At 38.1% G+C, this 12,247-nt stretch overlaps 1 protein-coding gene across 3 annotated transcripts in view; it reads right to left on the reverse strand.

Moving 5' to 3' along the window:
- Positions 1 to 12,247, reverse strand: part of SBF2 (SET binding factor 2) — a 586,194-nt gene that overhangs the window by 21,108 nt on the left and 552,839 nt on the right. The gene's annotated exons all lie outside the window — the stretch shown is intronic.

The raw sequence follows: 12,247 nt of genomic DNA on the forward strand, positions 1-12,247 counted from the left end.
AAATGTGACATAGCTATCATTCCAATATAAAGCAAAGTAAGTAACGATAGTTCAAGCAGACCTGAAGAAGAGCCTGTGTAGCTTGAAAGCTTGTCGCTTTCACCAACAGAAGTTAAGTCCAATAGGAAATATTAACTTAAGAGACAGTTTGGATGAGTTAAATAAATAAGTCTTCAAAATATTGAAAGTTACAAGGACATTGTCAAAGTATGTTTCATAATTTTGAAAATAATCCTTTTTTTATCCTATACTGTTTATGATCACTGTGAATTGTGAGCTGGAGATTTTCTTTAATAATATTTTCCTCTATATCACATGTAGTTTGTTATTTAGACTTGCCTATGAGTGCTAATACACTAACAATTTACAAAGAATTATATGAGCTTTTCAAATAGACAAAATAGAAAAAAAATTGAAGCTCTAAATTTGGGGTCCATCAGTCTGGAAAGAATCTTTAACTTGCACGTGCCAAAGTCCTGAATGTCTCCAGATTTTCCTTTACTTTTATCTTCCCCATTTCCAAGCCAGTTATCCTTCTGGCTGATAACTGGATGATACTCCCTCTGAAATATCACTCTTTAAATAATCTAAAAGAATCACTGTTCAGTGACATCAGATGCTCACATTCAGAAGTTGAATGCATGTCCTATACAACCCTAAATGCCCTGCAGATAGGAGTGAAAGACAGTATCAGGAATCAAACTCCAGCTTCTTGAATGATAGTGGAGAAGACTACCAGCTAGACTTGCTGCACCAGCAATATTTTCAAATGAAAAAAAAAAATCACATTTGCCTCTTCATGTTTCCTTATAATCTGGCAGTAAATAGCTCAAGCTACGCAATGGGAATTTCTGTGCTCAGCACCTCTCAAGTTCAGATGCTCTTGTTGTTGGGGAACTACAGTGTAGAAAAGGAATTTTGACTATCAAAAGTTTCTACTAAAAATTAACTGTTTTAAAACTTTGTATTCTGGAACCAGATCATTTCCTAATATTGTCCTGGAGACTTGGAGTTTAGAATGTATAACCATCTGAAAACAAGATTATTCATCTAGTACTAATCTACAGGGAATATTCTGCTTTGTAGAGCTAACAGGACCCCCAAAAGTAGTGTAACTGGTTATAAATCTATTGGTAAACATATATATAAAGGCTGTCAATTAATCGCAGTTAACACGTGATTAACTCTTTTTTTTTTGATTAATCGCAGTTTTAATCGCACTGTTCAACAATAGAATATCAATTGAAATGTATTATATATTTTTTGGATTTTTTCTACATTTTCAAACATATTGATTTCAATTACAACACAGAATACAAAGTATACAATGCTCACTTTATATTATTTTTATTACAAATATTTGCACTGTAAAAATGATAAACAAAAGAAATAATATTTTTCAGTTCAATTCATACAATACTGTTATGCAATCTATTGTGAAAGTGCAACCTACAAATGTAGATTTTTTTTGTTACGTAAGTGCATTCAAAAATAAAACAATGTAAAACTTTAGAGGCTACAAGTGTCCTAGTTTTTGTTCAGCGAATCACTAAGAGAAACAAGTTTGTTTACATTTACGGGAGATAATACTCCTGGCTTCTTATTTACAACGTCACCTGAAAGTGAGAACAGGCGTTTGCATGGCACTTTTGTAGCCAGCATTGCAAGGTATTTATGTGCCAGATATGCTAAACATTCATATGCCCCTTTATGCTTTGGCCACCATTCCAGACGACATGCTTCCATGTTGATAATGCTCATTAGAAAAATATTGGGTTAATTAAATTTGTGACTGAACTCCTTGGGGGAGAATAGTATGTCTCCTGCTCTGTTTTACCTGCTTTCTGCCATCTATTTCATGTTATAGCAGTCTCGGATTATGACCTAGCACATATTGTTCGTTTTAAGAACACCTTTCACTGCAGGTTTGACAAAACGCAAAGAAGATACCAATGTGAGATTTCTAAAGATAGTTACAGCACTCAACCCCAGGTTTAAGAATCTGAAGTGTCTTCAAAAATCTGAGAGGGATGAGGTATGGAGCATGCTTTCAGAAGTCTTAAAAGAGCAACACTCTGATGTGGAAACTACAGAACCCGAACCACCAGAAAAGAAAATCAATCTTCTGCTGGTGGCATCTGACTCAGATGATGAAAATGAATATGCGTCGCTCTGCACTGCTTTGGATAGTTATCGAGCACAACCCACCTGTTACACCTTGACACCTCAATATTCACCACTGTCATATAATTAGGACATGTCTTATACAAAGTATGCCTTGTGAGGTGCCATTCTAAAAGTCTTGATCTGCTAGACAGTAATATCTCATTGGATTGTATGTGCTATCGTTGTGTGTGAAGTTATGAAGTTTGGCTATACATGTGTTGCTGAAACATGTCCGGAGGTATGACAGTAAAAAGGCCAAACAATGTTAATGGCTTATTGAGGAAATGCACACAAGCACAAGGATTACCCCAGGAACTGTGTACAATAGAAACACCTGAGATATAGCACAATGGGAACTGTTTGATCCAGGTCACAGCGAAAGAGCTTTCCAGAAGGCAGGGAGAAGATATAAAAGAGGGGAAACGACATTATGAGGGGACCTCACTCTCTCTGCAGTAACACACCTGGAAACACTTGAGGAGGAAACAAAGACTGAACTGTGGGAAGTGATGGTCCCAGGCTAGAAGGATTTTTAGCCTGTGTATGAAAACCTGGGAAAGCCAAGGCAACTTGTGCCTTAAGAATCTGAAATCACGTTTATCACTCAGGTTGAGAATTTGCTAATTTATATCTTACATATCTAGTGTGTTAAGCTCAGTTTGCATTTTCTATTTATCAGCAATCTGCTTTGATCTTTTGCTATCACTTATAATCACTTAAAATTTACCTTTTGTAGTTAATAAACTTATTTCTTGTTTATAACATAACCCAGCTTGTGCAATTCATATCGGGGGGAGGGGAGGGGAGGGGAGGGGACAAGCTATGCATCTCTCTCTCCACATTGAGGGAGAGGGAGAATTTTTATGAGCTTGCGCTGTGCAGATCTTTCTTTACGGCACAAGACAGTATTATTTAGTGTTTATCCCCCAAAGGGGGTGTGCACGTGAGTGCTGGGTGAGTCCTCTCACACAGAGCTGACTTCAGTCTGTGTCTGTAGCTGGGTGTGGCCCTATCTGTGTGTATGTGCTGCAAGAAGCCGGGGAGCCTAATTCAGCAAAACAGGGAGAGGGAATCCAGGCTGGTGGAGCAGCGGAGGCTCCGTGAAACCCCAGTACAACAGATGGGGAGATCCAACCCATCACACAATCATCGGAATGGACACGTCCTCTGGAATTATGGTTGAAGCACGAAGGCGCATATGAATCTTTAGCCTATCTGGCTCGTAAATATTTTGCAACGCCAGCTACAACAGTGCCATGTGAACACCTGTTCTCATTTTCAGGTGACATTGTAAACAAGAAGCGGGCAGCATTATCTCCTGCAAATGTCAACAAACTTGTTTGTCTGAACGATTGACTGAACAAGAAGTAGGACTGAGAGGACTTGTAGGCTCTAAAGTTTTACATTGTTTTATTTTTGAATGCCGTTTTTTTGTACATAATTCTACATTTGTAAGTTCAACTTTTATGATAAAGAGATTGCACTACAGTACTTGTATGAGGTGAATTGAAAAATATTATTTCCTTTTGTTTTTTATAGCACAAATATTTATAATAAAAAATAAATATAAAGTGAGCACTCTACACTGTGTTCTGTACTGTAAGTGAAATAAATATATTTGAAAATTTAGAAAACATCCACAATATTTAAAGAAATGGTATTCTATTATTAACAGCGCAATTAATCACACAATCTTTTTAATCATGATTATTTTTTTAATCGCTGACAGCCCTAATATATATATATATATATATATATATACATTGGACAAATCTGATTCATGATTATGCTGCTCTCTCTGGGCTAAACTGTCTCTATTAGTCATTATTTCACACTGGATGTGGGATATCTTTGTCACACACAATATTCGACTAAGTTTCCTGCTTACCTTTATTCAGATCCCACCAATTTTGAGTATTATCCTAGTAGAAATACACAGAGAGCGCAATGGCAGGTACTTTGCCTTAGGCCTTGTCTACACTACCACAGTAAGTCAACCTAAGTTATGCTACTTCAGTTACAAGAATAACGTAAGTACCAGAGTTGACAGGAGAGCGCTCTGCCATCGATTTAGCGGGTCTTCATCAGACCTGCTAAATCAACACCACTGTAGTGCCAATCTACCTGTTTGATGACTCAAAGTGAGAAAAACAATGTTACAATTACATTAAGAAAAACATGTTAGAAAGTTGTCTTGATATGACATACATGTAATTCTATATATTTAAATGAATGAACATAATACAGAATCTCAATTAGGACAGAAGATTTGCCATCGTGGATCAGTCTAAAGGTCCATCTAGTTCAGTATCCTGTCTAACAGTGCAAGATGCTTAAGAGGAAGGTGCAAAAATTCTTCAGTAGACTGACGTGGGATAATCTGCCCCCGCCACAAAAAGTCTCATTCTGATCATTAATATTTAGAGACTAGCTTAAGCCTTTAAGCATGAGCTTTAATACCCCTTCCAAAATTTGTTAGCATTAATTATAACAACTCTGGATATACTTGTTATTCATTTCAATGTCTAACTCCCTTTAGCGCTTGCTAAGTTCTTGACCTGAACAACGTCATGTGGCAATTTCCTTTTGTCACCTTTTAATTTCATTTTCAAAATTAAGAAAACCATATGTAAATCTTCAGATGAAATGAAGATAAATACACTATTTTAAGAACACAAGCAGAGCTACCAATTAAATGGATCACTTGAAATATAAATCTCATGGGGCTTTGTCTACCATAACACTAATGCCTCCATACTCATTTCAACTTCCAGTTCTGTGCATACTTGCTTATTCTGTCCCTCTATTTCCATAATGCAGACTGCTAAACTCTCATAGCTTTTGTAACAATACAGATGCGTAAGCTTTTCAGATTTCTTTATAAAAAAGGAGAAGAAACAGACAAAATTATAGTGGGATTACAATGCTTTTATTGGCCTGCACAGATTTAAAAGTGGTCGAATACATTAATTCTGGATAGCAATGCCATATGAAATAATAAACTGACAGATCACAAAAGCTATATTTACAAATATGCACTCTATATGTCGTTTCATACATTTTTTCCATGTTAAGAATTTTTCAGTGAATTGCGCAAAGGATGGATATTTTTATAGATCAACAGATTTGCTGTTCGTCATGAATTTTACAGCATCCTAATTTCTGCCTAAGTGCCAATAAGTAGTTTACCAAATTTAAAGGGCAATAAAAATAAACTGTTGTTCAAATCCTGGCTGGGATGTAGGTGTAGAGAATGAAATAATTTCTTAACTGGAGCTAAAGTAACTGTAGATATTACTATAATGCAATTTACTTCTGCGGGAAAACAATTATTAATCTAAAATACACCTCTACCCTGATCTAACGCGACCCGATATAACACGAATTCTGATATAACGCGGTAAAGCAGTGCTCGGGGGGGGGGGGGAGAGGCGGGGCTGTGCACTCCAGCGGATCAAAGAAAGTTCGATATAACGCGGTTTCACCTATAATGCGGTAAGATTTTTTGGCTCCCAAGGACAGCGTTATATCGAGGTAGAGGTGTATTTGCAGTATGAGAGAACAAAGGTGAATGACATAGTTGCTATTATTTTGTGTTTTAACAGTTGATTTCTGCATACTTGGATATGGGACAGGTGTCAGAACTGGCTTAGGTGATCACTGTTAGCATTTATTTCTCCAACTACAGTTCAATCTGCAAAATTCAAATTAGTGGTGAGCTACTGGGGTCAAAAGTCCCTGATAAAATGTAGCTCAGACAATCAGAAATGAGAGAATTGTGTGCCCTGGAAATCTACTGTAACAGAAGGTAATTGGGATTATTTAACTGGATTACAAATAAACACAAAAAAGATGTCACTAGTCATTGCAGGTTAGTTAACCCCATTAAAAGGCTAAGTATATTGAGTTATCATTTATCAGCTTTTGTCCCCATTGCAGTCAATGGATTTGAAAGGGATCAGACCCTAAACTTGTATAAAAGATTGTAATATTGGTTAACAATGATGCAATTTTCACATAAGCAACCCAGAAATGTAAATCAGGGAGTGAGTGTTTAGCACCATTAGATTCCTTTGAAATTCCTACCCTAAATGATAGCCTATATGTATTAAGTAAACATACAGATGTTTCTGATACTGTAACTAAAATAAAGACTAGAATAAAGACTCTTGAAGTTCCAGAATTTACTCAGTTCTCTTCAGAATACTCTTTTGTAGATTTCCAGTTTTATAATAACTTTTAGTTTTGTAATCTCAATTCAAATAAATATTAATTTGATTTAAATAAATAATCAAAAAAATTCTTAAATATCCTATAGAAGATCTAGTAATTGCTAAGAAGCTGTTGTTGCAAACACATGAACAGCTGAGTAACTTCATGGGAGTAGTCATACTGAGTTCATTGTAACTATTAATGTAAACAAAGTATCACATATGTAACTCTTTGCAGGATTGGACCCTAAAATGGATAGAGAATTTTATTTAAATTCTGGAGCATCATTTGTTCAGTATACAGTTGAGCTATATTTATCAAAATACCAAATAGATATAGCTGAGTATAAAATAAGGGGAGCTTACTATAATGACATCATTTTAACTCACCCCATCTTCTTAGAAGCAATGAGACTATCTGCCAGATGTTTCTATTGTGAAACATGATTTAGCATTAATAATTTAGCTGACACCTGGAGATACTGGCATAAACAATGACTTTTTAAAAGATGATGCAGTTCTAATTTAGGAATCACTGTTTCATATGTTTTCTTTGTAACTTTAGTTCAACAACTGACAAATTTATGCACATTGGCTCTAAAGTTTTATTGCACTCAAGATGTTAAAACTGAAACGAATGGTTAAAAAAGAGATTTAAAGAGAGACCAAATGTTTCTCCTCAGTGTTTATTTATGGGATATTTGAATATCAGATTGTAATATATTAAATGTTAGGATCAAATTCTTGTCTGATTATAATATATAATAATAATAATATATCTGGCTGCACACAAACTAACATAGGGCACTACTCATAGAAACACCATAGTACAAATATTTAGGATCAGATTCTTCAAGACAAATTTCTATGTAAGCATACATATTAATTTGGATGACTTTCAAAAATCATACCCTTGAAATCTGTAACAATATTGTTAGAATTTGTTAAGTCAACAACATATCATAATGGGCTAAAAGACTATCTTCAGAAAGTTTTATGAACTACTCCTAGATAATTTATTCATAGTTATGATCCTATATCATATACTTAGCCTACAATCTTTTGCTAAGCAGAGGCTAAGAGGTGTATAATATACATTGCACAGACTAAACACTAAGGTAAAAGGCAAGAAATACAGCTTATTGTGTAAAGTGTGTCTGTTCAAAATGTTAATAATTTGTATCACTTACTAAAAAAAAAAAAAAAAAAAAATAGGTAAGAAAGAAATACACCGTACCACATATGGGAAGCTGCTACTGTATTTTAAAAATACCCTCACATTAATTATAAAGATAGTTTTTTCTATATAAAAACAACGAGGAGTTCCGTGGCACCTAAAGACTATCTAAATGATACTCACTAGCCAAAGCAAAAACAAATAGATAATTTACTCTTATTTTTAAAGGACGCTATACAAATAAAAAGAACAGGAGTACTTGTGGCACCTTAGAGACTAACAAATTTATTAGAGCATAAGCTTTCGTGGGCTACAGCCCACTTCTTCGACTGTAGTCCACGAAAGCTTATGCTCTAATAAATTTGTTAATCTCTAAGGTACCACAAGTACTCCTGTTCTTTTTGCGGATACAGACTAACACGGCTGCTACTCTGAAAACTATACAAATATTAATTCTGGTAAATGAATGGCTGATCCTAGAAAAAATAAATAGTTGATTTTACAGAGAGAAATGTAGCTTGGAGTGTAATAGAAACACTTAAATTGGCCAAAAAAGATGAGAGAAAAGGTGGGTGAGGTAATATCTTTTAGTGGAACAACTTCTGTTGGTGAGAGAAATAAGCTTTAGAGCTGAAGAAGAGCTCGGTGTAAGCTTGAAAGCTTGTCTCTCACCAACAGAAGTTGAAGATATTACCTCATCCACCTTGTCTCTAATATGCTGGGTCAACACGGCTACATCAACTTTGCATTAGAAAAAGATGGGCAGAATAGGAAACTTTATCAATGCTTACCTGAAAATTTCCTTTTTTTTTGAGTAATAAGATCCACAGATGTGTACTTCATCCTGCTTGCAGCTTGGGGCAGAACCAGACTTCTCAGTCACTGGCAACAGAAGAACATGAAGTTCCCTCCTGTTGAGGCAACTTCCCTGGCCAGGATAATTCAAATCTAATTTCTTAAATTACAGATGGTGTTACATATACTTGGAGGAAAAACATCTATTTCTCCTCCTGTAGAGCAGTCTACTTAATGATTACAAACTTAAATCAATTTCCAGCTCTATTCTGGATGATCTGGTTTTCTGCAGGGTGAGACGGATCTGTGGACCTTATTACCAGAAGAAAGGAAATTTTCAGGTAAGCATGGATAAATTTTCCTATTCTTTGTGCTAAAGTCCACAGATCCCTTACACTGGGATTTTCATAGCAGTCTCTTTCCAAGGTGGGAAACAGGGTAATTAAATATGGAAATTCAAAACAAGGCACATTATAATTACATAAATAAATATAAAAGGAACAGGAGTGTAGTAAAATGAGGCCCTGAAACAAACTCTTGTGTCAGAGGCCCGGTCTGAGGCCTGAAGCCTGAAGCAAAGTACTTCCAGGCATTGCTAAGCAAAAGCTGGGCTGTGAGCCAGAGGCAGGCCCCACTCACAGCAGTTGGCGAGAAGAGGGCTGCTAGAAGCAGGTGCATCCACATATAAGTGCTAATAAGAGGAACTTGTGCCAAGATGACATCAGAACACTCCACAGAGATAATAAGGAACAGGCAGGTGCATCTTAAAGACAGGGTCAAAAGGACAGCATGATGGACAAATCTGTTTGTTTGAAACAATATGATCAAAAGGGGAGACAGCACCCTAATGAGCCAAGGGGCTGTACCTCAATACGTCAGTAGGGATGAGTAATCTGTCCTGTAACTGTATAAAGGTATGTCCCGGAGTGCACATCTTTGTCCGGCCTAGGGGGCAGAGGAAAGTCCCGCCACTTACTGAGCCGGTCCATTGCCAGGGGGCACAAATTCGTAGTATGTCTTGTAGAGTCTATGGGAAACTATTGCTGTGCTTCGTTTGACAATAAACCTGGCTTGGGTTCCTTCGTACCTTACTAGAGTCTGTAGTCTTTGGGGGGTCTCTTGGGGTCTACTGTGTCAGCTATCTGTGCAGAGCTGGGGCAGCACACAGAGGGAACACGCATGCAGCCGACTGTTATCATCATCGAACAAGAGCAGAGCACCACACCGGTAGCTACTGACAACAAGGAGTACTTGTGGCACCTTAGAGACTAACAAAATTGCGGATACAGGCTAACACGGCTGCTACTCAAATAAACACACACACACTCTTAAGAAACTTAATAATAGCCAGTGTTTCTGGCTCTGCCTATAATGTACATCTTCCTCCGGGCATTAAGGTGTGGAGAATACATCTGCCAAAAGAAAGGAAATGGCATTGGCTAAGATTGGATGACCAATATGCAGAAATTGGTGAGCAAATTACCATCTAGCAGATCTTAGTACTGGAGTCCTGACTGCTGTTACCTGAGATTATTAGTGCTCCTAAATACTGCTTAACCAAAAGAGAAATATTTCTTGGATTTCCTTAGGGAATTAATGCTATCACAGTTGGGAGGAGTATGAGTCTGAATTAAAAGTACAATAGTGGGTCATTTGAGAAGGCTCCCAACTTCAAATTTAAAAACCTCATCTGATTGTAGATCGTAGCCACTGGAAGCCTACTCTAATGGATAGGACACACAACAATGCCTCCTGTGGAGGTTCAAACTGGGTAATGCAGCAAGGGGCAAAATGAGATTCCAAGGTATTCTATGACTTGCAGGGTTGGAGTAAAGTTGATGCCCTAATGAAGCATTTGAGATGTTTACAAAACTTCATTTTCTTGAATATGCTGAGAATGTTGTACTACAGAGACTTGACTTTTTTACTTCGACACTCAAATACATCCACAATAAAGCATTCCTGGTGGGAAGAGGGCTGGCTTCCGGCACCAGCGGAGGAAGCACGTGCCTGGGGCGACACATGCTAAGGGGCGGCATTCCGTCCAGTCTTGGGGCGGCACAGTCCGAGTGGCTTTTTTTTTTTTTTGCTTTGGCAGTCTGAGCGGTTTTTTTTTTGGCTCGGGGCAGCAAAAATGGTAGAGCCGGCCCAGGTGGGAAGGAAGGCTACTTACCGTATAGTACCTGGAGTTCTTTGAGATGCATGGTCCCTATGGGTATTAATTGTGGATGGGGATGTGCACCATGCATCTGAGAATGGAAAATATTTCAATAGCAGTGTTCATTGGTCCATGCTTACATCTCCTTGTACTCTGAACTGAGAGTATGAGGGATGGTGTGAACCAACTGCTGCTCCAGTTCCTTTCTACTGTGAATCAAGTGAGAAACCGAGCAGAGGGGAAGGAGGGTGGGTCATGCAATACCCGCAGGGGCCACACATCTCAAGGAACTCCAGTTACTATAAGGTAAGTAACTTTCCTTCTTCAAGATCTGGTCCCTTTAGGTATTCACTGTTGATGACTCCCCAGCAGTGCATGTTGAGGAGGAGGGGAGTAGGAAGTGTTCTGCACCACTGATTGTAGGATCACTGAACCAAAGGAAGCATCCTCGGCAGAAACTCGAAGCAGGGCATAATGTTTAGTAAAAGTGAGAATGGTGCCCTAGTTGCTGCTCTGCAGATCTCCAAGAGGAGAATAACTTGTAGGGATGCTACCGAGGCAGCTTGGGATCTAGTTGAATGAACCCTGACCCTCTGAGGAGGAGGCGCCTCTATAAACACATAGCATAGGAGGATGTAGCTGGAAATCTATGTAGAGAATGTTTGAGAAGAGACTGCTTACCCCTTTATCCTCTTGATTATGGAGATGAACAATCTTGGAGACTTCCGAAAGGGTTTTGTCCTGTGTAAGTAGAAGTCTAGACCTCTTTGTACATCTAGGAAGTGGAAGTTCCTGTCTTCCCTGTTATCATGAGACTTGGGATAGAAAGACAAGTGAACAGTTCGGTTCAGGTGAAATTCAGAAGGTATCTTTGTGAGAAACTTGGGATGAAATCTCAGGATATTTTATCCTTGTGAAACACTGTATAAGGAGGGTCTGCCATAAAGGCCCTGAGCTCCCCCTCTCCTCCAGCAAAGGTGATTGCCATTAGCAAGGCCCCTCTCATAGACAGGTGTAGGAGGGAGCAAGAGGTCAAGGGTTCAAATGGCAGGTTCACGAGTGGTTAGCACCAGGTTGAGGTCACAAGATTGGACCTCTTGTGAGCAGGATCTCTCTAAATTCATTGTCCATCCAAAAAGCAGGGAAGGCAGAAATCAATGCGTCCAATCACTGTACCAGGAAAACATCCCCTCTTGAATTGTGCCCCTGGACAACTCGAGAGCAGTAGGCTGGGCACTTCTTGTTTCCTTGTCATAAAATATACTGCATCACCAAAGAGCGGAGCTTCCACTTGTGATCCTTGTGAAAATGCCTCCTGAGGTTGTCCACCAGGGAGTATATTACTTCTAAAAGGTGCACTGTTGAGAGGATAATTTGATGCTAAATGCATCAGTTTCAGAACTTGATTGCTTCCCTGCAGAATGGGCTGGACTTTGCTTCCCCTTGTTTGTTTATGTAGATTCACAATTCCAAGGCCAAAAGGAACATTGTGATAATCTAGTCCAGTAGGTCTCAACCCAGGATATACGTATTCCTGGGGGGTATGCAGAGGTCTTCCAGGAGGTACATCAGCTCATCTAGATATTTGCCTAGTTTTGCAACACGCTACATAAAAAGCACTAGCGAAGTCAGTACAAACTAAAATTTCATATGACTTGTTTATTCTGCTTTCTATACTATACACTGAAATGTAAGTACAATATTTATATGACAATTGATTTTTATAATTATATGGGAAAA

Source organism: Malaclemys terrapin, chromosome 4 (assembly GCF_027887155.1).
Source record: "Malaclemys terrapin pileata isolate rMalTer1 chromosome 4, rMalTer1.hap1, whole genome shotgun sequence".
NCBI classification, from domain to species: Eukaryota; Metazoa; Chordata; order Testudines; family Emydidae; genus Malaclemys; species Malaclemys terrapin.